The sequence below is a fragment of the Anser brachyrhynchus genome, assembly GCF_964034855.1.
Source record: "Anser brachyrhynchus genome assembly, chromosome: 6".
NCBI classification, from domain to species: domain Eukaryota; kingdom Metazoa; phylum Chordata; class Aves; order Anseriformes; family Anatidae; genus Anser; species Anser brachyrhynchus.
In genome coordinates this window covers 11,484,484-11,512,195 of record NC_137700.1, presented here as the reverse complement: position 1 = coordinate 11,512,195, position 27,712 = coordinate 11,484,484, and the positions used below count along the sequence as shown (strand labels likewise).

Below are 27,712 nucleotides of genomic sequence, written 5' to 3'. Positions count from 1 at the left end.
GTGCAACCGATCCAATCATTCAGGTCATAGCATCAGTTACCCAACCTCTTCCTTATTTACCACACCTCAAAAATTCTGTCTCCTCCAGACTTTATTAGTCCTTATTTTGTCTTTGGTCCTTTTTTGGCAACAACTTCATGTAATATTATCAAACTGAAACAAAAGAGAGCTGTTGCTTCAGCATCCACATTTTGAAAATGGTGAATTTTCATTTGCAGATTCAGCTCACCCCTAAACTAGCTTTGACAAGCACCTCATTACAACCAGTTCAAGTATGGGGCTGATTCAGGGAATAGTGAATTTGGGAAACTGAATGACTCACACTGACAGATACTAGGTACTAAAAGTTACCTCATACTAGTCATCATTGTAAGTAAGAATCAAACTACTGTTCTAGTAGTTTTCAAAATATAAAAATCTTTCTAACTTCTGAACGTATAATTTAGTCACATTTTTTTTTTAAAATGTATTAGCATAGTTAAAATTCTGCTTAAGTTCCCTTGCTGCATAGTAATGTTATAGAATCATAAATAGTTAATGTCTTAAGTGTTTAACCGCGAGGACTAATAAATAGAAAAACAAAGGCAACCTCTGAAAAAAAAAACAGATGAAAGAAACACTTAGAAGTTACATTTGACAGAACACCGTTACACTTACATTTGACAGTTTTTAAAGCATTTACAAAAATAGCAAAAAATAAAAAAGCTAATTTAGACTTGAAAAAATACAGTTTCTCTTTTATCAAATGAGTGAAAAAATAGAAATATTATTTTTGAACATTTCTTTTAAATTCAAATTATTTTGAAGAAAAACTACTTCACTGGCTTTCACTGGTCCAGAAACTTTTTCTTACTTCGTGTTCAAGTCAACCTCCCAACTTTCCTTTTTTTTTCCCACATGGCAAAACATTGTTTTAGAGTTTATATATATTTTTCCATGTGTCCGGTTCTCACAATCTTTCCTGTTTAGAGGACACCCTCCAATTCCATAGTCATTAACAGTTAGGAACATCTTCAACAGAAAGGTTCAGCATACACCTGTGTATTATTTTTCTCTAGAGCGTCACACAGCCTCAAGATGGAAGCCCACTTAGGAGAAATTCCTGTCTCGAGATGCTAGTCAGTGTCAGTACATTTCCCCTACCCACCTCTTGTGGATGGTCATTTGCCTTTAGGGTCTGTTACAAGATCACATCCTTTCCATCAGTTTCAACAAAAGAAGAGCGATCAGTGTGCTCCTGCCCAGGTGCCTGGGTGAGTTCCTTCCATCTTTTTGGAGAGAACATAGGGTATGTTAACATTTCACTAAACACATGGTTAACTGTTTTTCTGTACTGCATCTTAGTGGTATGCAACAAACTTAGCAGTGCCATGCAGAGGATGCTGGCTGAAGAAGAATGATCAAAGAGGACATTTGTTACAAGACAGCAATATTCTCATTTGCCTTAAAATTCTGTTTCTCATCAGAAACTGGACCTTCTGCATTTTACCACAGTACAACAGCATTTGCCATCATGCAAATAGATGGGTACAATAAACAACTTCCTCTTGTAAAATTTTATGTTCCTACCCAATTCTTCTTGTCTACAAAAAAATACCATGAAAGTAGTATTTTTTTCCTTAGATATTTTCCTGAGACCAAATGGATCAGGACATGCTCAGTTTGTGGTGTACTGATAGTGTGACGTGATGTGTGCATGAGCAGTTGACTGATCTTTTGCTTCCTGGGAGGAGCAGCTGTGGTAGTGCTTCTCTGTGAACAAGAAGATGGAGGAGAGAGAAGAGCAAAAAGAATCAAAAGTAAGTACCTTCCCTGCTTGGAGAAGATACCCACATATCTGTAGTGAAGCAGTCTGAAATAGCTCAGTAGCTTGCTGGAGAGGAGGTGGGAGCAGGTTCTGCTGTACGCCCCTGCCAGGGAACCTTTGCAAAGTTGCTCTGACAACTTTCACTTTTGGTTCTAAATGGCTTTATGAGCCATTTTTCTAAAACACACCCACCCCGCGTTCCTCGTAGTGAACAATCCGCTCGTATGACTTGCCTCACTTCTCATTTTGAATTGCTGTTAGTGGAACTGGAGCTCAAAGTCTGTCAGGTGTGTCAGTGAATCAATGCAGTGTGAAAATAGCCACCGGTCCTCTTGCAAGGAAGTGCAGGAGGAAGGGTGCGAAGTGATCCCTGCGTGCCCCGTTCTCGGACTTTGTCCTCACATTTCCTCATAGCTCTGATACATGAAACAAGGAACTACAGCTCTGCAGGCACGAATCTCAATACTGGTATCATCAACAGCATTAGATGTGCATTAGAAACGTGTTTTCTCCTTTTAATCTTCAGTACTGAGCATAATGTAGCAGTTCTAGGCATTTAGCAAATATGGACCTCAAATCCAAATATATTTTCTGTTTAGTCGATATTAGGCTTATATCGCCATAGGGAAAAAATAAAAAAGGAAGATCAAATCATGATTACCTGTCTTGAATTACATATTGGAAACAACAGAAGTATGCTCTCCCCTTGAAGTAAACAGGTGCCCTAGGAAAATATAATTGTCTCTTTAGCACAAAGAGGTGGCTGCTCTAGCAGGGAACATCCCTCTGCTGTCACCCACCAGCCAAAAGAGAATTCCGTGAAGATTTTGACCATCTTACCAGCAAATGCTAAAACACAACATGTAAAATCTTAATGAGCATGAAACGGTGATGAAGTTACTGTTTGGGTTTGAAAGAGGGTCACCGGCATTCAGGCACTTTCTTGGATGGCCTTTGGTACATATGTGGATGATATCAGTGCATTTATTTGTGGGCAGGCATCTATACATTAAGTTTTTTGTTATGGCTGTGGCACCATTATTCACAACTTCAGTAGGTGGGACCAGAACGAAAACAAAACTGGCCCCAAACAACACTGTTAAAGGTGTCCTGTGCACAAAAAGGGGTGTGATATGCCCTCTGGTAGAGTCTCAAACTAGCTCTAGCTCAACCAAGATGTTGTTTTCAAACTTGCTGCATTTCTTGTGCTGGTGCAGAAGCTGTGCAGAAAGCCTTGCCTGTAACAAACTGTATCATTTCTGTTCTTAAAGAGATGGCTTTGGAACCAAAAAGCCGTGTATTGCAAAACTATCTGCAAGATACAGCCTCCTGCACGTGTTTCTGTTGTATCCAAACAGAAGACTTCTGTAGGATGCCTGACAATTTTTTGTGATGTAGTCAATCCCAGCCAGCTGAATCCAGTGAAGTGCTTTCACATCATTCCTACATGTGCCCGTCTTTTATAGCGTGACTGGCTGTGACACAGCACAGTTGCATGCTGAAATGTGAGATGAATGCTGCCCCATCCTCCTAAGAGCTCCGTCTGAAGCTCCCCACCTCGCCTTGAAATGCAGTGACACTAGAACCAGTGGCAGTCCTGCCCGTTAAGGGATTACGCCCTGTGGGATAGTAGTAAGTGTTCAAATAGCGATTTGTTTTGGTACTGATCATGTAGTTTCAGTTGACAGTGTATTTCTGGAAAGAAAACCAGCACAGTGGGTGGATAATAGTGTGACTGGTCTGTGGAAAATATTCTTCAATCAAAACCCCGCTAGTTCAGAGAATATGTGCTTAAAGCACTTGGGGCTGGTTAACAAATGGCGAAGAGAGATTCTGGAAAACAACAGTTTGCTATTTTGTCATTCTTGGGAACCAGATGAAATGAAGAAAATAGTGGTACCCTGAGGAATGCATTGGTCAGCTAACAAAAGTTAACATCACGCACTTTTTTTTCAACAAGTTTCAGCCAACGTCCTCTTTAATCTCAAAGTGGAGCAAGAGCAATACTAATAGTAATTTTTATCGTAACCACTTGTCCTGGCTTTATGCTGCTGTGCCCTGTTCTTCCACACAGTAACAAAGGCCCCTGGTCCCACAGGGATGGGAAATGTCAACAGCGGAAGACAACTATTCTATACGAAAGTAATAAGGCAAATAAAAGTCAGAAACCTTCCAAAATACCTTGGGTTTTCTATGGCAGATTCTGTCTTTCTTATGGCATCCTGCCGACAAGATTCACTAGTAGTGCTTCAGTGATGGCATCAGTGCTGCATCGCAGCAACTTTAGGCCAAGCTGTGGGCTAGTTTTATGTTCTTCTGGTCCAGAAGCTGCTCTTTCAAACTGCCTCACGTTAGAGCCTAGACGGTTCAATTCTGCCCAGTAAGTTATGAACATATTGTAAGCCTACAGAAAGGTAATCCCATTTACTGTTCAGTGAGGATTGTTCCCTCTGCTATTGTCTCTTGCAGTGCCCCAGAAATACAACAGAGATATTGTACGTGGACCTCCCCAGTTTAGCTACAGTGTGCAGCGTGCTGAGGAATTTTGGTCACAAAGAACATCCTTTTTTACAAGAAGGCAGTAATGTGCCCTTCGAATCCATTCGCCTCACGTAAAACAGAGCTGTATTTGTTCTGCCTAATGGACTTTGCATGGGGCATCCCTAGCACAGTCAGAAATATATTCCTTGGCTCTTCCAGTCTGCCTTAAGGCACTGCAGCACCCCACACATTCTCCCCAGGGAATTCATGCTTTTCGAAATCATAGCCAGGTCCTCCTTGGTAAATGTGTGTCCCTGGAACTTCAGGCTAGCACATTGCTACTGGCTACATGTCCTAACAATAAAATATACACTGGAAACAGCATAGGGGTTTTGTGCTATATCTTTAATATAGAAAGTGACTGGACTAGGTGTCTGTGGTTATTGAAGGCAGCCATTTTTGCGTGTTGCATTGAGGGAAAGGGTTGTTCAATAGAAATCACATTGCTACTTCAATTAGATTGTAGCAACTAAAAATAGTGAGCTCTAAAGTGAGAAAATAACATGGCTTTCAGTGACTGACACTAAGTCATGGAGAAATTCCTGGAGAACTTCTCATGGAGGCTTGCTGAGTCAACAAGCTCTTCCAACTTTCTTCCCTTCCTTTGGTAGATCCACGGCTCAACTTTACAGTCATGAATTCTCAACCCCCCCGCTTTTTTTTTTTCCTGCAGGTCATCATTAGCTTTACTAGTTGCAGAACCCAAGAGTTCGATTTTTGCCTTTTAATAGGCACAGACATGGTGCATAGTGACTTTGAAATCAGTTCTGCTTACTCTCTACCACAGGCACTACAATAGAACATGCAAGCTTCTGTGGTTGGAGTGAATTAGGCTAAATGTGAACTCACTGAGGCGACAGACTGAATCCCAGCCAGTTTCCTCCACAACGGGCTTTTCAGATATTTTTGTTTGCATTTAGACTTCTTGTAATGTGTAACACATTCATTTGGTTGTGAGAGAATGGTCTTGCGGTTTAAGCTCTGGACTCGAATTCAAAAAATCTAGGTTGGATGCTGACTAGTTGTATGCTTTTGGGTTAGCAATACCGTCAGTCCATGTTTTATAGTCAAGGAACTGTGGCAAAATCCTGTCTTAACTATTAGAGTTTAAACTCTGGTGGCCTATATGTTTTTTTTGTTTTGTCCCCCCCCCCCCCCCTTTTTTTTTTTGGTCTTTTTGTACAGCTCCTACTTCAATAGACTCTGGATCTCTGCTTGCTACTAAATAATAAATAATTTGCAGACAAGGGTTGAAAAGCATTTCATCGCTGCTGGTGCGCACAGGACTGTGGATAAGCGTTATAAAGTTAGTATAGCTGTCATACCACAGATTTACAGAATACTATTTACAAAAGACATGGGAAACCAGCACATTCAAACATGGTTCAAAACTTCCAAGTGGAACCTGGTTTAGCCTTCTGGTCCTGCCAAGCAGGGCTGGAAAGCAGACGAGAACAGTCTTTCATGAGATTTTCCTATTCTGGTCAGGCCAGAAATTTTGCAAGAGCAGTCTTTCTCATGGTATTTTGGCACTTCTGCTTCTGGTCTTGCCTGAAGCCTGGAGGCAGAGCCATGTGAAAACACTAATGGAAAAAGCAACTTCTCTCAATTCATTTGATCTTCAGCTGCAGCCTGGAAGATTCGTGTTCTTTCTCATACTTTATCTATGCCCAGCTGTTATTTGCAGGTCCTAATGTTTTTTAACTCATGCCTCCTTCCTTTGCTGTTGTAAACATGCAGATTCACTCAGTCTAATCATTCTTCATCAAAATCACAGGAAGAAACTGAAAGTGTACAATGAAATCTCAATCTTAAGAGACTAATTTTAATAAAGGGGGAAAATGTGCTGTCCATAAAGCCAACACTGAAACTACCATAATACCACCATCCTCTTTTTCCCAGAAGTTCCCCACTTAATGCTAGAACAGAATGGCTGACTCGAGTGTGGACTTGATGTAGCCACTGTAATCAGTAGCAAGACTACAAGAGCTAATATCACGTACACAGTGGATCTTCAAAACAAAAGTAATTTTGCATGGTTTTCCTATCCATGTTATCATCTAGAGGTTAAATTCATTGGGGCAGGGACTCCCTCCATCCATGTGTTTCTACAAAGCCTAGCATGATAGGTAGCTTCTCACAAATAGTGAACAAAAATGTTAGTAGACCATTCTCCTTTGCAGCTTTTACCTTCCATGTACTGCAGAGAGTCACAGAACACACAGAGGTTAATAGGAAAGGGTCTCAGACCCTCTTGCCAAGAAGCTTTGCTTCTGCAAAAATGAACAAGGAGTCTCACTGCATTTTCCCTTTGACAAATGAGAAGATCTTAACTATGGTCAGCAAGCAGAAAAAAACATTAAATCCCCATTTCCCCTCCCCCAGTTTTTCTTAGGACGCTGTTTGCATAGACTTCTTATCTAACCTGCCTGGAGCTATTTGCAGCATTACTCTAAATACAGCAACATTTGTGCCAGCATACCTGCCTGATTTCTCTCTCACCCCGTCTATCTGCAACCACTTGTTCAGAGCAATCATCTGCCAACAAACAAAAGTTGAAGTTTGGGGGATTTATAGGAATAAGTTTTGTGGGGTTTTTCTTTTTTGTTGTTTTTGTTTTGTTTTGTTTTTCCCGGAGTTGGGAGTATAAGGGGATAGGAGATGAATGGACTGAGCCTTTCAGTCTTTCTTCAGGGTAGCACAGAGTGTTGTCCTCACCTAATCATTCTCGCCCAAGAACACATGTATGCATATTAGGACCTATCACATCTGTTCTCGGACTGCATTCTGGAGACAGGTGATAACCATACTCTGGACCACTGAAATTTCATTTAGACTGCAATTTATTTCTTGCTTTAACTACAGCTGTTTCTCAGATGATAAAAATAGGCTCCTGTGTTGTTGCTCCTCTGCCTGCTTTGATTAAAACAAGATGCACAGCTAGACCCTGTTCTGATCCACATGATCCAGAAGAAGGGAAGGGTGAAACAAAGTTTTCTTTCTAGCAAAATTCTGGGGAAACAGAAGAGAAAATGAACAAGAAACAGATACTTCCCAAAATTGCAAGCCTTTTTATAGCCTTACCTAGAGTTTGCAAATTGCAGTGGGCAGTACACTATACCGCAGTTGTCTCAGTGCCTCAGTTTGTTAAATACGTGTTAATAGAAGAAAGGTACGTGCCATGACAAAACCAACAGCCCAGGAGGAAGTCAGTATTAGATCCTTCCCCGTCCCCGTGACACGCCTGAGATAGCACCGTGTAGTTCTCTTATCTATATACCAAGGGAGGAATTAAGGACCGTAATCATGTCTGGCATCAGCGTGGGCAGCAGCTACCGCACAACAGTGATCGCTGTGTCGGGCTTCAGATGGGCTCACCAGACTTTGAAGAAATATCTTTGAAAGAAGACATCAAAACTAAGATTTTGGGTGATCTTTAGTTTCAGTAACAATACTGTACTTTGACTCAAGTAATTCTAGCTAGTACAGGCCTTACAGGCTAGTACATAGGCATCACCATCTTGTGGAGGTGATTGGAGCAGAGCATGATGCCACCAGCAATCAGAATTTGGGCAAGAACGTGAGGCCAGCTATGGAGGATTAAGTAATCTTACAGTTACATGCCTCAAACTTGACTAGTGACCTAATCAACAGTTTGCTGTCATGGATCATTAGGTGCTGACTGCGGAAGGAGCACAAGAGATGACTGTTTTCAGTCACAGGAGTGAGAATAGCCATCAAGACACAGCTGATTTAATTGAATCAGATGAAATATTAGTGACTGCAAAAGTCTGTATTTGAACCAGATTACAGCTAACCTTCCACTGAGCTCTGACCAAGTACAGATACTGGGCTTTTTCTCATCTTGTTGCATGTTTATAGACCTTTGCTATGCTGAATTCCAGAGGGACAGGAAACTGACATGCTGAGTACCACAGGAAAAGTTATTGTCAAGTTATCCCATACAACCAAAGCACAGGTGATACTAAAAGGTTAAAGGAATCTTTCATCTAGATATATCCAAGTCGCTTTAGCAGGCCTAGAAAGTTTTTGATAGCAATCTAAACCTGGGAATGTTTATCTGAACCTAGCCTTTGAACCTCCACAAATTCTGCCCGTTATCAAATAGGGTTAGAAAAGAGAAATAATGTAACCCAGATTAAAGTGGAGACTACCAGGTTAATTATGAGCCCTGGATGGGCTGAAACAGATCAAATTACTTGGATTACATGGAAAGGAGTTATATTAAACGCCCAGAGCTTCTTGTTAGGATACACAACAAAAACGGGGTGAGGAATGAAAAAAACCATCAGTGCACACACAAAAAAAGCCAGAGTGTTGATTCTATATCCTACACATCTTCATAACTAGTTATCTTTGATCATGAAGCACCTGTTGTCCTTTAGTGCTGAATGTGCAATACTGAAAAGAGCAGAACACTTTATATTAAATTATTTACTTATGGTCTTTATGAAAGCATTTCATAGTTCAGCTGCCTGGATTTCTTTCCGCCTTGATCTGGCACAGCTTTATCTCACAGCAAAAGGTGCTAAATCATCAAGTGTGCTCAGGCACATCTGTGATGTCACACCACATGCAGGAATGATATATTTATTATGTGAGGTGGTGTGTATCTGTCCTAGTAGGTCATTCATGTCCTTGTCTTGATCAGTGACACATTTTTTTTCCTTTACATGTGCACTGTTAAGTTTTGATTTACTTTGAGAGCACGGACAGCTTTGGCAAGGACTCAGTTTTTAAAGTGAGCAGTTGCACGCACCTAACTGGACAAGTGAGCTGATCAAAACCAGGAGATAACAGAGTATATTTATAGGGAGATACATTTTTGGATGCCTATGGGAAAGGCCAGTTTCCTAGTCAGAGAAGATTACATAGGCTGTGCATGCTTACTACAGCTTTGGAAACAAGTTTTCCTTTTACTATTTTTCTTTACATTCACAGTGAAAGCAACTTGCAGATAAACCCATGTTACTCATCTCAGCTCTAATGCTCTATTAGGCTTTGTTTTAATATTTCTCTGTTGTTGTTGTTCTTCCAAAGTCTCCAGGACAAATTCTCTCCTGGCTTAGCTCCACTGACTGCAATGAAGCTACATCAGAATGGATTTAGCCCTACAGTTTATCTTTTTTTTTTTTTTCCTTTTTTTTCTCTCCAGTGCTGCTGTTGTGCTTGGCTAAGTACGTGACCAGCATATAAAGACAGCCAGCTTACATTAGAAACAACTCACTAGAGAAACCAAGAAATCTTTCTGAGCTATCAAATGTCTTTTCATGGGGTGTAAATGACAGCACAGTTCATTTCCTTTCTTTTCAATATCTTCTGGCAGGAGGACAGTGCTAACTGTCATGTAAACATCAAGTTTTACAAAAGATTTCCCCAAAGTAAGTAAAACACTAGCTAGTGTTGCTTAGTTCACTTATCCCATTGTTTATCCACAAACCTGAAATTCCCATTACGGAATTACAAACAAACAATTACAAGCACAACTTTTAAACCACCCCAAAAAAGGCTCTTTTCAGGGGACATAATCTGTTTCAACATATCCGTGTTCCACATTAATGGTTCAGCTGGTAAAACAGCTTCCTGGGTTTATTGCTGATCTGCTGTGCAGCAGACCCCTGGCAGCTCTGCCAGAGAACGCCTCCTAGGCCATCTAGGTTAGGGCGTTCTTCCACTGTTGCAGGATTTTCCCTCTCGTGATGTCCTGTTTTAAATGACTCTGTCATGAAGCTTACGTGCTAAACATTGAGGTCAATTCCACAGTCTAATTACTGGTTTGCCTCTCCTATTATTTATTTTTAAGGTTGAAAGAGAAATGATTTTGTAGCCATAAGGCACAGCAACCGCCAGGAAGAGATGGAAAAATTTCTTTCATAGAGAGAAATCTTTCTGAGTATAGAAGTATAGAGCCCTTTAATGCTGCAAGATTTACATTCAAGGGAAAAAAAAAAGGAAAGAAAACTGTGTAATCACTGGTTACTAAAACAGCATGGAGTATCTTATCAGGCAGGCTAGTAACAAATCAGCTTAACCTCCCAGAAGCACGTATGGGGATATCTGTCTACCAAATTATATAAAAAACACAGTGGAGGAGAATAAATGTTTCCATGGTTTTGGCCACATCGTGAATTTGATAGAGAGCATTGCTCTGTTAGCACAGAAAAATCTGAAGATGACCAAAATGGAAGCACCAGGAGCGCAATGCTTTTCCTCATGTGGTGCGCCATGCTGGTGAGCTCCTTCCCTAACATGATGCAGCGACAAAGCAGTGGCTTACAGCTAGACCTTTGATGAGCAGAGCTCTTGGAGAACGACATTACTATGCCTATCTTAAATGCTCTCTGTAGTCCTGAATTAACAGTTCCTTTTATGTTGCCACATAGACCTAAATCTCACCCAATTCTCACTTGGGGATCATTTTCCCAAGTTTATTTTGTTACTTAAAAAAAATTACTTTTTTTCTTGTATCTTAATCTTTATTAACACAGGCAGAAAAGAAATCCTGAGATTTCAACAACAGATCTTGCAATAAATCTCTTCATCAAACTGGATTCCCATGCTCTGCAAGCCTAATCGCCAGCATTTTGGAAACTCAGTGCAGCATTCTCAGGCCAGCTCATCCAGTAAGGCATTCTGCTTCGATGACCTTGGGGAGCTATTGCTTGTTTTTAAATGTCAGCTACCACATTCCCAAATTAGTCATCAATAATTTATATTCCTAGCTGCAAAAACACCTTTTTCCACAACACTTCATTGCCAGTGTTTTTTATCATTTGCTGGATTCTTAGCTTGAAAGAAGAAAACCAAACCTAATGTTTTACTGACACTTGTGGAGCTCTCCCACCCCGCTGGGGAAGCCTAAATACAAGCAGATTGGAGCAGAACAGGAACAAAGAAGCTGTGCTGGAGGAACTTGCTCTAAAAACACAGCTGAGCATGCCGAGCTCTGAACGCACCGGAGACGCAGACAATAACAAAAAGTGAGGATGGAAGCTCTTGCTGTGAAACCTCTTGTCCCCGTGCATCTCTATGAACACATTCAGCCCAGAAGGGTTTCGGCAAAGGCCAATGCTCGGCTGTGTGGCTCAGAGGTACAGCCAGGGCATGCAGCTGGGCATAAAGCCTTTTGTGTTTGCAAGGGCCAGGCTCCTGCCCAGGGAGCCATGTCTGCTTGCTCACCCAGGCTGGGGTGCTGCCTGCTGTGCCTCACTGGGGCCCCTGCCTCTACGGGCATTTCTCAGTGCAGTCAGTGTAAGCATTTTTTAACTATTACTTACAAAATGGCAGCAGCTTCCCCAAGGCCATATCTTTGTTTCTCTGTACAATGCCATGATTGTGTAAATTGTCTTGCGTAAGCACATCAACCCACTCTGGAATTCATTTTCCCCCCCTTACGGCCTTTCATTGTTGTTCTTTTATGGTGGGATTTGTTCTTTTGCCATCTTGTCACAAATCCACTCCTGTGGCTATGTCACTTTTAAGGAACAGCATGGTTAAGCCTGGCCTTGCAACTTGCCAGAGGTCCAGGGAGTGGCTACTTCTGCTGAGGGCACTGCTGCCACCAAACTGGACTGGCTGGTTGCATTGTCACACAAAACTGTAGAGCTCCCAAAAACATGAAGCCCATGGCAGCTACTCGAAAGTCTTACATCTTAGTCCCTTCCTGCATATAGCTCAATATACTACCTCCTAAATCTAGTAGCGTGACTCGTGAGACTAGAAAGCTGAGGAGTGAGAGAGAACTTCCCTCCTAACGTGACCGGGCAAAGCAAGCCCGTAAATGACGAATGCAGAGAACCAAGCCCCAGCATCCTGTATGGTCTTCTGAAAGCCAGCAACACACCAGTGACCGTGAGACTAACAGAACTTGGGAGTAGCTTAGGACTTGTACGGCACAGTTTAAGGGGCTACCTGGCTGCCATTAATCCACAGCAGCTCATTCTTCAGTACCGTGTAGCCACATCTTTTTTCGGTCTGTATGCAGAATGAACCACAAAGTGAAACCAGACTCTGAGAGGAACTTACAATTCAATCTTTGATGCCTAGACAGTGGCTTGGCTCTCCGGAGCTTCTTCATTTCTACCTGTCTCTACTTTAGCTGCATATTCTCCTTTAAAGACTCTACTAGTAGCATATGAGCTCTGTCTCTGGATTCCTACATGCAAAGATCCATTCCTAGGGAACATATAAGTAAAGACAGGTATTGTTGATTTGCCAGCAAGGATATAATCTAGACCTCTGTATCGCAAATGCTTTGATTCATCTTAAAAAAGAAGACCCACAGAGGTTAATTCTTACCACTCGTACAAAGGTAGCCTTGTACTCCACTGAATGACCAGTAAGGGATAATCTAAAGCCTGTCTGAAGGCAATGGAAAGTCCATTGGCTTTCTGCAAGCTTTGAAACCAACCTGGAGGGATCAGACATACTGAACAGATATAATTTTTACATAGGTATTCTTCATAATACAATCGGTCTTTGATGGATAGCATTTCAAGAGTAAAAATACTATGTGTAAATACTCTAAGCTACATAAACAAAATAATTTTCTCCTATTAATCATGTTTGCTCCTGTAAATCTGTTTAGCCACATTAAAAAAGAATCTATATCCTCAAGGCTTGAATGCTATAAAAATTCAGATCAGACATCACAGACAAACTGAAGAGCTTAGTGGAGGGAATTATTTTCTTATAAAGAAAAGTGCATTATCTTCAATTCTTGCAAATTTAGAAACAGTTTGCCTCTTGATGTTAAGTTACGTGATGTTATCTAACAACTTTACTAGCAGGATGATACTAGATGAATATAGGGTTATGCTGTAGTTGAGGAATTAAGGACCTCGATGTGGGTTAAAAGTGATTTCCTTTTCTTGGTGCAACTTTGATGTCACTCCTCAGTCTGACACAACAACTAGGATAAGGCCCAAACACTGCAAATAAAGTGGAAGTTGCCTTTGCTTACTGTCCAGGTCTGCCTAGCTGCCTGTTTTCCTCCACAAATATACAGAAAACTGCCTGCATTCATTTCTGATGAGCTGAAAGAGCAAAAATCTGCATTTCATAAAAATGCTTATAGAAAGCTGCTGGCATTGGTGATTCAGAATGAAATACCCTTTCACCAGCACAGTGGAAAGAACTGTACCAGCTTTTTCTCTTGACATGTGTCAGCCTCATTGCTTGGGTATTAATATCAGAACTAAATGGTTTCAATTCAGAATTGGATCTGAAGTCTCAGCTGAGGACATGTTTTACGGAATAAGGCATCATTAATGAACCCTGGCATATGCTTCTGAGGCTATGTTTGGCATGGCCATACGTGAGACTTGAGTTCAGTCCTCAGCTCAAATGCTTCATGTTGTTTGCTGCCATTAATATTATTCATGTTCATATTGTTTGTGTGTCCCAACACACCCGCTCATTGCATTTCAAAGAAAACTGAAGGGAGAACTATCATGCTATTTGCTAGATAAAGCTGGCAAGGGCCTGCCTTTACTCTTTCCTGATGTGGTTCCTCTGCTAGTACCAGTGCACGTTCTCATCATCAAGGCTGGACTTTTCTGCTGACAATAACAAGAGGGGTGTACTGGTTAAAGGCATTCAGGGTCATTTTTATTTCTCTGCAATTTTTTTCTGAAGCTTGGCTTAGCAAACAAGAGAAAGATTTCCATCATGTTAGAAAAGGAATATACTCAAACAATTAAAATGGGAAATAGCCCAGTCGGAAATGACCTGATTGGTCATACTGCTAATACTACGATTTTGGATAGCCAGGTAATTTTAATTCTACCTTGGTTTTAGCTACAGCAAAAATTGTTGTCTGTGCTGTTCATCTTGATCCAAGCAAGTGATGGCGGGAACAAGTGCAGCTGCAGAACCAAAATACAGAGGAAGGGGAAGATTAGTCCCTGCTTTTTCTTTCTCTTTGAGAAAACATGGAACACACCTGTTTAGCATGAGTAAATCTCAATAGAGCACATGCAGATGGACCAGCTTTCCTACTTCGAAGATCAAGCGTATGTCAAGAGAGACAGAAAGAAAAGATCACCAGAAAGGTACAAGTTCACTTCTGCATGCAGATCATTGCACAAGGGACAATTAGACCCTGGGTCTCTAATTATACTAATTCTCAATGTACTAAAAACAATGAAATAAATAGATGTACAGCTTTATCCTGCAGCAGTAGTTTCCTCCCTGCCAGCCCAGGGGTGTCACGCAGAGCTGGCACAGCCAGAAGCCAGTGGTTGGTATTGGTTAGCAATTAGCTAAGTCATACGTGGATGAAGATTGCTTAGTGTCCCCTGCTCCTTTCACAAGTTTCATTCAGTAACCTTCATGCCAGCTTTTCTCCAGCATCTTCGTCAGCAAAACTAACAGACCGAAGAGGAGCTCAGTGCTGGACTAAAGGAGACTCCAATTGTCCTGAGAACTTTTCCTGAAGACAAATCTTTGCCTGGCCAGAGTGCAAAGAAGGCTATGGGAAAAATATATATAGCACACAGGAGTCCAGGAAGACCTGGCACGTAGCAGTGTCCTCCAGTCTATTGCTGCCATGACTTGGAGAACTGCCTACTTAGAGGGGCTAATGAGGTCACTTCGAGATCATGGACTAAAAGCTTTTTTCCATCTTTCTCCTCCTGAGCATAGACTTCCTTCCAATAACATTTCATCTTCCAAAAGAAACAGTCAGAACCCTCCAGGTTTGAAGGAATATATCATACCAAAGATCTACAGCCCAAACAGAAAATGAAGGATGAGGTTTTTTTTTTTTTTTTTTTTTTTTTAAGCAATTAACTTGATACCAACAAACCTTTAATTATTAGCTTGGGGTCACAAAGCCCGAAATGCATGGTGGGGTCCCACCGCGGCATAGGGCTTTCTGCCTGAGAACCAAAGCACTAACCTTCCTCACAGATGTTCAGTGGCACGCAGAGGAGTAAGACGCACACTGCGAAGCCAGCGCCGCCAGTCCCAGGCAGGCAGCCCTTCCGGGCCTATTCCCCGATCGCAGAGTTTTTGCCCCAGGATGTTCTCCCCATCTGCACATTTCAGTATAAAAGCATTACTTGAAATGAATATCACAGAAGCTTCTGTTCTTTGAAAATCACATCTGATATCTGCCTACTGGCAAAACGCATCAAATGCTGGCAGGGGAGAGGGGGAACACAAAGCGGAGGATGCGAACTTGCACAGAGCTCAATAGCAGAACTGTTGTTGTTGTTGTTGGCCTGGCTATTGTGGCTTTAAATTACAAATTACTTTAAATTCTAAAAACATTGATAGCGAGCCCTGGAGAAGGATCCCCAGAATGGCAGTAAATAAAGAGCATCCTGTCCCTTTTCAGGCCACAATAACGTGGGAGGTGATACTAAACCCTAGCTTGGCAGGCACTGCGTCTCCGAGCTGATGAGTTGAAAGGATGTGCATATACACAGGGACCCGAACAAAGACCTTCTAGTACACAGAAAAATTACTGCAGTAATTACCTTAGAGGTTGAGCAGTGCAACACATTTGTTCTTCTAACTTTGGACTTGTCCTCCAGCATTTTTACAAAGGATCCTGTTACCCTGGAGCTGGCAGGTGGCTTTGCAGGGATCCTGGGGGCTCGCCTCCCAGGGAAAGCTAAGCTAGCTCACAAAGTGCTTCCTTGTCAGACCCCTTGCCACTCTGAAAAGAGGACAGATCTCTCTTTCTGCTTTGTCCCGCGTCTGGACCCGCGGCCAGGAGTCCCACCTGCTCCTGCAGCTCACAGCCCCTGAAACCAGACCCCATCCAGCAGCTGCACAAACCATTAGGGGCAGGCCTGCAGCGGGGCGTCGAGCAGTTGCCAGCGCATGGCCACGGTGCTCCCTTCTCCTGCGTCCGCCTCCGTTGTCCCTGAAAGTAAACACCGGCAGCCCCCGCGGTGAACTCGATTGCGAAACCGCATGGCACTGAACTTTATCTCTGCGCTGAGCAGGCTGCACAAAGGAGAGCGGCTCTGGTCTGGATTTTTCTGCTGCCAGCGAGAGAATTCTTTCCATAGCTCGTGTGTCCTCGCTAGAAAAGGAAGCGTGCTTTCAAACACGCAGATGAACGTGATGTTGTAAGGCAGCTCATTACCTTGCTTAGGCAGGGCCAAGCCACGTCTAAAAATGCATATTTACATGCAGTTGGCTCCATCAACATTTATACCGTGTCCGATAGTACAACTTCAGACATCCTTTACCTTCCCCCTTGAAGCTCTCAATGTAAAAAAGCAAAAAAGCTGTGCAAAAAAAGCAAGCCAGTCAAGCTGCAGAGCTCAGTCGCAGATGATAGCAACTTCCTTGTGACCAGATAATGTGAACGTGTTTTGGTCCAAACCTAATTATAACAGCATGTACACACTGATGCATCTTTTTTCAAGCTGGTATTTCCAAAACTGGCAAAAGCTACCACATCACAAATGAGGAAACCACTCCCTTGGTGAAGAGATGATGGTACAACATTAAATCAGAGGAAAAAAAGTCCTCAGAAAGCCAACATACTCATTGAAGCTATCCATACGCCAAACTGGTGGTCCAAGGACATGAACAGTAATGCTCTACAGATGCCTTGCAATCCAAGTCAAGTTGAAAGGAATTCTTAGTCTCACCCACACAAGAGATTCTGGGTTAAAGCCAGCTCCAGAAAACAGCGCTCCACAATGCTTCTCCCATGTAACAGAGACCTCTTTTGGTTCTCTCTTTTATTATGATGATTCTAGCAGCCAGATAAAGGATCAGGACCCAGCTCCTCATGCTGAGAGCAAGTTTATCCTTCTCCCTCGCTTTCCTACCAATATTTTGGTTAGACTCATTTATCTTTTGTGCCATGACCTGAGGGAAGAATACTGTCTTGAAAATTTTTATAACTATCTGTAAGCATTGAACGTCCACTCAACTTATTTATAGACATTTTCGCTGTAGGAACAACAGCCCGCAACTTAATTTAAATTTTCTATCTCACGGGTCTCGATATTTACAGGCTACACCACTGTTTTGGGTGAAACTGAACTTTCAGGACAGATTTGGGCGTTACTACTTTTGCATTTTCTTTCCCATCTGTCTGGAGGTATAGATACATGACTGTGCATTGCCAGGCTCTAAGAAGTAAAACTAATGTACGTGTGTCAAGGGGAAGAACCTGAGTGGAAGAAGACGACTCTTATTGGGTTTATGCCTGAAAATTTATTAAAAACAGGAGAAGAACCAGCTTCAGGAGGGTGGGTAGTTTAACAGAGCTAACCCCTGGTCGAAGCACACACTAAATCTCGCTGTAGCTTACAAGGTCTCAGATTTCAGAGCCTTGGAAGATTAGCAGGCTAAGCAGTGGTGAGATGTACTGTTCACAGCGTGTTCTTTGGGCCCTCAGGAGAGAAATCGCAGTTTAGTTTTGTTTTTATAGCAGATTTCTAGCCTTTTTCCATTGCTTTGAAAGTAAAAGTATGTAAAAGTATAGCAAAGGTAAATTGAACAGGGCTCTTTTTTTTTTTTTTTTTGTAGCAGGAGGGAAATGGGAGCCAGTGAACAACCTGCCATGGGTGCACACAGACACGTAAAATGGCTGAATGAAATCTGAGGTGACTCACTATTTCAGCGTATTTTGTAGGCCATGTTCCAAAATGCCAGCTGTTATAACGCGTGTAACTCTCCTGTAGCTGCAATCAAGCCAGTTGCTGCTAACTACTTGAAATTACTGTCGCTGCCTTCACACCAGTGTTCTTATACCTCTGTGCGTCTTTGATCTCTCTCTTATTTCCTCTTCTGGGGAGCATTTCACTAGTAGGGATGGGGAGGCATTAGATACCCCAGGCCTTTCCACTTCCCTAAAATCCAGAAGCTTCCCAGGAACATCTGCTTCTGTCTCCATAAGCTTTCCTACCGGTTCCAGAGAGACTGCTTTATCCCCTCCCCATCATCTAAAGAGAGAAGAGAAAGCAAAACAGATTTCCTCTCTTTCTTCCCACAGCATGAAAAATGCACTAACTGGGTTGGATAATTTTTCAGGTCTCCCATGTGCAAAGATACCTAACCGAATCATCCTTAGCAGCTGCGCAGCCCTGACTTATGTCAGTGGGGTGGCTGGCATCTTGCGCTAAAAATGCATCTTCACATGAATATTTTTTTTCTATGTCTCCATTATGTATCTTCTCTAAGTTAGAAATATTCCAACTGAATATAGATTTGATGGATATATTCCAACAGAAGAACACACTGCTCCTGCAGCCAAGTTAAAAACCTGGTTAGTACAGGACTGTGTGCTTCCAATGCATGGTTTTCCCCAGCTTCTAATATATCAGTTAAAAAAAAAATCAGCTCTTTCTGCAACAGAATCTGATGCTGGAGGTTACAGCAAATTCTAGCAAGTGGACAGAAATTTTCCTCCCTAACTTTGTTTTCCTCGGGGAGTTGTGGTTTCCACGTAAACACTTCAATGAGCAGGCCCTTTGAGACACTCCTGGAAGAATATATGTTCTGCCTAACACATATCCACCATATCTTAGCAGCTAAGAAAAATGACTCTGTGGTCTCACTGCACTTCACCACTATCGCCTCAGCCTGGCTGAGCTGGAAGTTACAGAACAGAACAAAGTAGTATGCTGAGAGAAAGCAATGGCTGGTGCCTTCACTGTTGTTTCTGAGTTTGGTCCGTCTTCCGTGCTACATTCCTAGCTTCAGAAAATATTGTTGGAAACCCATGAAACATGGTAAATAAGGACAGGGATAATATAACCTAATTTTCATTCACTACTCATTGTAGCAAGAGGCACCAGCCTGACACTGAAGTACAGTCCATTTCAGACAATTTGCTCGAAAATCTAGATCATCATTTCAAAATACTCAAAGGACTTTGTTCCTCACTATTTTTCTGTAGTGTCTGAAATACACTGCTTTACCATAGAAGATCCCTTTTGATGTCCACGCACCTCCCATAAGCCAAGAGCAATATAGTTAGGCCCGTGGAGGACAAGAAGAAAAATGTAAATGTAAGTTATTCTTGGAAATAAGTTGGATCTCCAGCTCCAGACCAGAGAATCTTTGAACCTGCCTGAGCAAGCTGCTCAGCTTCTGAGTCCAGCCAATCTCTGGATTTGCAGTTATAAAAGGGACAGAATCCAAACCATGGACCTGGATGCTCGTAAGCTCTCAGGCATTCAATATTTCTGGATTCTTTTTTTTTTTTTAATTTGTTTTATTTTTTAATTTTACCCTGAGCCCACTGCTAATTTTTTATGGAAGACATCTCTGAATCTTTTGGGTTGGGGTTTTTCCTCACATGCACTCAAGTATAATGTCAGCATCCTATTAATCTTAATTATCAAGTAACTAAATAAGTATTACGTAATACTTAATAAGCAAAGCCCTGAATAATGAGTTTGGAGCAGAGCACCCAGAGACTTCTTCCACAACTTCCAAATGCAGGCTCAAGAAGAAAGGCAGTCCTGGGATTTACAATGACAGGATGTTTGTCTTTAAGGTGTGCACCTCCAGTAAGCAGGTTCTGAATTCATCTTGTGCATAATCATTGACGTTCTTCCCTTTGAGCAAAATAATAATTCTCGATCCCAGTGGAACAAAGGGAGAGGCAAACCAAGCAGAAGAGTATGTGTGGAAAAGCTTGCAGTGTGGTCACTTGGTGACACAGGGACTGCGGAACAGAAACCGAAGCTTAGCATGAGCTGCCCAACAGGACAGGGGACAGAAAAGCCTTGCATCCAAGGGGTGAAATTCCAGAGGAGTTGGGTTCTTGTTTGTTTTGTTTTCTTTTCTTCAAGCTAAACATCTGGCTGGGAAAGTCCACTTTCCCAGGGAAACCTAAGCCCTAATGTAGGTAAAATGGCCTTTTCTTTCTCCTGTTGGTCTCTGCTTTGTGGCTTTCTGGAAACACGGATTTCTGAGCAGGAGGTTGTGCTGGTTAACTGCACAGGGCAGAATTTCCAAAGGAAAATTTGCCTACAGACATTTTTAAATTTCGTAACAATGTGGTTTGTGGCCCTTTCTTTTTTCCTTAGACAACAGGACTGAAAAACAGATCCTGATCCAAATCCTGTAGCTCTTAGTTCTTAGACAACTGAACACTCCTCATTCCCGCCAGAGCCTCCAGGAGATGCTGGGTCTCAGGACGGTGCTACCTGCAATAAACTTCCTGCACTTCGCTAAAATGTCCAGAGGAACCTTAGGGAAGCGGGGGGGCACTCAGGTCCCACTGTTTCTCATCACAACAGACATCTTTCTTTCAGCTTGCAATTTTCCTGGTTTATAGGCGTGCTACATCTGTGTTTTATTCCCTGTGTTCAAGCAATACAACTCCCATTTCTTGCACGGCCTTAATATTTATTAGGGAGCAAAATGGTACGTGTGCTTTTGCAGTTGCTGCTGATTTTATATCTGACCCTTGTAGTTCCAAAGACCATTACAATAATCTACCAAGCTTTAAAGAAGCAGGGTAGATTGGGATGTTAACACACCAATTGGCCCCTTATCAGTAATCTAGGTCTTTTCTCTAGATGCATATCAGTAAAGACCTAGCTAAACAGCCATAAACTTCTACTTTCAAGCAGTGCATGCATCCTGCTGTGTAACAACCCTTTTGATACTAAAGATATTTCCTGTCATGTTTTCTCCACTGCCAAGCATTGATTGTTGACATAAGTGTTTCATTTAATAAATATTACCAGTGTGTACGAGCGTGAGGGGATGATTCAGCAGTGTCAGGGGCCACGTGGCAGCAGTCCTAACAGGAAGACAAAAGTGATTGCTTCAGAGCAAATAAATCAGGCCCCAAGTCTAGAAGACTTAGAGAAACATCATTTTTGCACTACACTGCCCTGCCTTGGGGTAGCGTTAGTAATGACAACATATCCATAGGAACCAATTTGTCAGGACAGGCATTTGCAAGTCTGTCTTTTAACTGGAGACATAAAATGCCTGAAATCCAGAATAAGCCCAGAGCCAGGAGACCTAGGGTCTCCCCTCCACCCTGCCCAGCTGGGTGACATAAGGCACACCTTTTTCCTCCATCCATCCATACTTCAATTTCTCCTGTGTAGAATGGGCATCATGACAGTAACCTCTGTAAAGCAGCCTCCTGGTCTGTGTAACTTCATTAAAACAAGATTAATCAAAAAGACTTTTCCATCTGCTGTCCTATCAGCCATACCTTTTCAAAGCCTTTCTTTATAATTAAATTTTAGGAAACCTAACAAATGTGGCAACTAGAGCTGAGTTTCCTGGACAGCCAGTTAAACACATGGAGCATGTGACTAGAAACTCATAGCCAGTCTTGGGGAATTCACTGAGCTCCTATTTCTTTCTTTTCTGATGTAGAGAATTGATAACAGACTCCCACAGTTTAATCCATGAAATCTGGTCATCCTTGAACTGCTATACCAAAAAAGATTAGCTTTTTATAGCAAAAATGCTGCAGGTGGAAATGCCAAACTACACAAACAGAAGCGTACACTACTGTTGCCTACTTCGGTACCTGAGTACTTTTAATTCAGCTGTTTGGTTGTGACAGCATTTTATTTAACGAACAAAATTTCTGTGAAGAATTAAGATATAATGGAGAGAGCAAAGTTTTGTAGATGAAGATAAATGCTGAGGCTTTCTCATTCAGGACAACAACATGCTCAAAAAATGATTGCATCTGCGTCCTTGTGGTTATTTACAAATGAAAAAGCATTCAGTAAGAGGAGTGAGCGTTCCCAAACTTCCCTAAAGAAACCCAAATGTTTAAAAGCTTTTTTGTCAGCAACATATTAATTTGTGGTCTTTCAAATTCACAAAAGGTAAGTTTGCCACATTACTACTGGATGAATTCCATGGAACCTTAATATGAGGCTGGCTGAAGAATTAAATGGCATTTTAATTATTAAACATCTGTGAAAATCTGGTGTAAATCACAACTCCTGTCTGCTCCATGTCTTTTTTTTCCTGATAGGCCAGGTTAGAGTTACTAGTAGTTTTTGTAACTTGTGTTGAATAATTAAGTACTGTTGTTGTACTGCTAGATACTGCGAAAAGTGTCCTTTTGTTACCTGAAGCACACAGGACTGACCCCACTGCAGACCCCAAGTCTTTGAACATTAAAATGTTGGGGCTGGGAATGCGGTGTGAGGAAGTATCAGAGCCAAGTGAGACCTGTAGGATTACTGTGTGCTCTTGCTGGATGAAAATTCTGTTTTTAAATTGACTTTGAAATAAATATTTAGCTATAGGCCTTTGAGAGCCCTGGTTTGTTTGGGTTTATGTTCTACACCACCGCGTCACAGTATTTGGTAATTCACATCCCTTGGGGTGGCTTCCTACTTAGAGCATTACACAAAGAATGCATTTTCAGGCTAGATTTCCAGTAAATAACCCTGCAGTTCCAGGAGATGGACTAAAATAGCAGCATGCCTGCAGCTCAATGCCACTTATAGTTAAGTTCAGATCCCTCTCTATTATTCTGATTACATCCTCTTCTGTCCCTCCCCCAACACTAGCATCTTTGTCGGTGCCCTCTTCCTAGAGGCGTCTTAGTTTTCACTAAGTCCTCCACAACCCTATCTTTGTGAGTAACCATACTCTTATGGCATCCTGCACCGCGTTGCTGGATGCTTTCTTCTAGCCCCTTCCATAGCCATCATCTTTCACAACCCGTTTCACAACTGTAGTGTGAGTTCTGCCAATGCTGCCAAAAACCTGTCAATGCCCAGCACCTTTTCTCAGACCGCTTAAGCACAGAGAAGAACAACCTCAAAAAATAGATCACTCCTAGTCAAGGGCAGGGACTGCCCACATACTTTAAGAAGTATTCAAAAAATCCACTAGTGGATACAGAATCTTAAGATAATGTGACAAGGATAGGTTTTATGAGCTGTAGTTGCCACATGTCTTGAGGTATAATGGTTTTTATTAATTGCAGAAGAGTTTTTACCATGCCTAATTCATTGTTCTCACTCTTTTCTACAAAATCCTGCTTGGTTCTTGGTCTCAGCAAGTGCCAAAGATTGGAACAATGCATTGTATAAGGCATATTTCTTTTAAATCTCTTCAGGACATTATTTTCTAATTTAATTTAACGCCTTCTTATGTGAAAAAGAGCTAGGAGAACTTCCAGTTTACTTACTCTGCACTTCTGTCATGTACTTATTCACTCACTGTGTCTAAACAGTCTCAATATTTATTTAGCCTTCCTAACAGTCTTCTGAATCTCTATTCTTTATTGCTATCTGTCTGGAAATTGCTTTAATCTCTCCCATAACATTTTTGAGATAGAGTGGAATTCAAGCTGCGAAATACTGGGAGAAGGGGAATGGAAACAAGGTGATGAGACTGGAAGAAAGCCTGACACATATGATCTAACATCAGGTATTAACCTCAGTACAGTTTAGAATGGCTAAATGAAACAAAACCAGCAAATGATTCTTCATTTTGTAACGCCAAATGGCTCACTAGTTTTTCAGTCAGCAAAATACAACTCCTAGGTTGATAGGATAATTCAGGTTGGAAGGAAACTCAAGAGATTTCCAGTCCAAACTCCTGTTCAAAGCAGGGTCAGCTGTGAGATTAGATTGCATTAACCAGGGCTTTGTCCCATCCCGGAAAGCTCCAAGAAAGGAGGCTGTGCAACCTTTCTGGCAGCCTTACTTTCACTGCTTGACTCTCCTTATGGTGAAAATGTTTTTCCATATGTATGCTTTGCACCTTGATAGCTTCAAGGTTCTGCCCAGCGTGTATGCCCTGCTGAAGAAGCACTGCTCTGCCAGCCTCTCCTCCCACCGAGCTGGCTTACTGCTGCCAGGGTGTGCTCCTCACTCGTGTCCCCCCGCTGCCTACCAGGGCCCCCAGGGCCACTCCTGCAGTGGTCAGGGCCAAGCCCGTCCTGGTCCTGCTGGTGTGGCCTCAGCGTCCCAGGGCAGGACGTTGTGTTTGTCCGTGCTGAGGTTCCTGCAGTTTCCACCTGCCCCACCTTGGTCTGTGTGACCGGCAGCCCTGCCCTTGAGCAGATCGACTGCTCCCCCCGGCTTGGTGTTATCCACAGCCTGATGAGCAAGCCCTCCATCACCTCGTCCACATCAGCGGTAAAGAAGCTAGACAGGATGGGTCCAAGGACAGGCCCATGTGTTATCCCACGCATTACTGCCATCCGGGTAGCGTACAACCCGCAAACCACTACCCCTCAGGCCCAGTCATCCAACGAGATTTTTTCCAACCGCATTAGCCAGACCATAACATCCTAACTCAGCTACCAGAGTGCTGTGGGAGATATTATCAACAACGCTAAGTCAAAGTGACTGACATCCACTGTTCTCCTCTCATCCATAAAAGCAGTTATTTTATCGTAGAAGGCAATCAGGTATGATTAACCCTCAGGAAACCCATGCTGAATGCTCCCAGTCACCTCCTTCAAGTACCCAGAAGTGGTTTCCAGGAAGACTTGCCCCATGATTTTTCCAGGGACCACTGCAAGGCTGACCAGCTTTTATTTTCCCAGACCAATCTCCTGGCCTTATCACACAGTCCACGTGAAAAAGAAGCTATTAGATTTGCTGCAGACCTATACTACAACAACTGCAGTAACCAATTCAGATTTTAGCCCTCTCAGGAGGAACTTAACAGAAGTATATTGACAACTGAGAGGAAACCTGTGCTGAACAGCCTAAACATTTCTGAATCTGAAGAGCTGTTAATAACATTTGATTAGCTTGTAAATGAACTCTTCCAAAGTTGCCGTATAGCTTTCCATACAGATATCATGCTCAGTTCAGCCCTTCCCAGAATGCTTTATTCTCCTCCTTTATGCCATCTCCCTCTAGGACAGGGCGCTAACTGGCTGGCTGACACATTGGGGTGAGTTAGCAATGCGTTACTGAAAATGTAAGAAAAACATCTGAATACTGAAGAAACGTTATTTTTGATCTTGTTTTCATAGTGTTTTCTATAGTCCCTCAACCACTTGCTTTTCTTCTCTTTCCTCCTTCTTTTCCTTTCATCCCAGAATGTTTCTCCTCATCCCATCTCTTCCCCTGGACTGCCTTGGCAGGGTATCACTGAGCAGAGGAGAAGCCTCTTTCACACTTCTGTATAGTTTACTACTACTCACTTTTCCAGGAAAGTGCTTTCACTTATCCCATATTTCATTCTGCAGAGACAACTTGGCCAGCATGTGGCACATTTTCCAGTCACAGATGTCTCTATCAGATTCATGCCTGGTTCTTGGAGACATGGTAGAAGGGATTTTTTGTTGTTGTTGCTGTATTTGAACTAGTACAAACGTTCCCAAGCCAATATAAAGAAAATTTATTTATTCTCTTTGGCTCATGCTGGAAGAGCAGGTCCTTCTGACTGCATGTGTCTGCCTCAGTACATATAGTAAGGCTGATGTTTACTTCCAAATAAACAATTATCAGACATACCATTAAACGAAAATGACTGAATTGTTAATACACTCCCTTTCAAATATCAAGACATGGTTACAGCTCTGGGCTTACGCTAAGTGACAAAACATACAGTTTTAAGGTCGTGAATTTACATTTGGAACCTTGTGCCTATGAAGATTTTCCTAAAACTTCAGGGGAATTTCCAACTGTACTACAGGTCATGCTGTTTGAAACCAATTACAAGACTGGAACCTAAGATTACTTTTTTCCCCTAAAAAACAAAAAAAAAAAACAAAACACCTAGATGACTGCTTTTAACTTTTGAAAGAGTGCAGTTGCATTGCAGAATCTGAGTAATCTTTAACAAAAGCTATGTACATTTTCAGAAATAAGAACACTACGGATCTATTGCCGACAGAATAATAAAAAAAACAACCAACAAAACAACCACCTAAACAAACTATGAAGGCAAGCACCAGATATAGGGTGATATTTAAAATAGTCTTTTCTCTGATCAGATCTGTTTGCTGAACTGCTCCGTGCTAGAGACAGCAGACTGTTCTCACGCAGAAAGAGCAGCAGCAGGTCACTACACAGTAACTCAGTTTACTTCAATGCAACCAGCAAGCATTTGCAAACCACTTTGAAAATGGCTAAATCCTTGGATTTTAAATACAATGGAAAAAAGCAATCACTTAGTCTGACCAAATGAACATCCCATATCTTTTACTTTTGTTCCCTTCTTTGACTTCCCTTTTTTTCCACCATTGCCATGTAGTGAAAAAAAGGTGCCAGGAGAGGAGGGAGAGAAAGAAGGAGAAACTAAAAACCCATTTCCTTGGCAAGTCCAACTCAGGCATATTCAAGGAGTTCTTCTGGTCAATCTTGCTTAAGGTTTTAACCCTAGTCATATCCAGAGAGTAGTGTCCTAATCCACCACAAAGGGCAAATCACCACTTTGAAACTATGTACTCGCTGTTATCTTTTCGCAGCTGAAGAGCTAAGTTGAAGGGGAAAAGTAAACTGGTTGGATCGTGCACAGGCGGCTGTTTCTGGAGAGCAATGCTCCCAAGGAGACACAGGGACTGCAGCAGCCTCGGGGTGCTGTGTAGGCAACAAATGGGACGCCTGCCAGTTCTCAAACTGGATGAGAGCAAAGCTATAGGTATACAGCCTCTGACTTCCACAGCTGCTGGGGAAGTCTGCATTACATCAGTAACATTATAGCTCTCCTATGACTGTTCATCCCGGGCAGCACTGCAGCCCTGATTTTAATTGTATCGGAAGTGAACTCAGCAGAAAAGCATCTTTGTCCTGAGTGATGGACAACTGTTTACTTCCAGTTTTATGCAAGTCCACACGTGCATCACAAGATGAAAAAGACACCCACCCCGCACCAACCAGTCTTTTCTCATGGTGTTTCTGGAGGATGTGAGCAAGAATTGTAAAGCACTACAGCAAAAACTGTCATAAAATCCCAGTCCCAATGAAACAGTCTCAGGGCCTAGGAATTAGCCATTTTCATGTTTGTTTATCCTAGCACCCATTTGACTTAAATGGATAACCTAGCAGGGATTTTTTTTTAAATATATTTTTATGTGTAAATAAAAGGCAGGATTATTAATTCCTAGCACAGCTTGTCCCAGAAACAATTACGGACTATGTAGTATCTTGCAATCTTGGCAGCTGTACTGCCATCTTATATGGGAATATAGATGCATGTTTGTCTTGAGAGCTCCCAAATCCCGGCATTCTCCTTAGGAAAGAATAGGACAGGAAATTTCTGGGTTACTGGGCTCTTTGGCGCAGCTGTCTCTTTTGCTTTCACACGTAGTTCTACAGCAAGATGAGAGCCATCTTAAGTAATGGAAACAGAGTCTCATTCAGCAATGATTCTTTTCTCTTTTGTCTGATCGAAAATGGTCTGAGTGGTAGGAAAAGTAACAAGCACTGAACTTTTCCCCACATACACAGC

The 27,712-nt window shown here is 42.1% G+C and overlaps 1 protein-coding gene and 1 long non-coding RNA gene across 2 annotated transcripts in view; both read left to right on the top strand.

Annotated features, from left to right (window-relative positions):
• Positions 1-27,712, top strand: part of ZCCHC24 (zinc finger CCHC-type containing 24) — a 110,976-nt gene that overhangs the window by 35,376 nt on the left and 47,888 nt on the right. The window lies entirely within an intron of this gene.
• Positions 653-26,034, top strand: LOC308197185. Its single transcript, XR_013952659.1, has 2 exons — positions 653-1,799; positions 10,858-26,034. It is a non-coding gene; the product is annotated as an uncharacterized lncRNA (long non-coding RNA).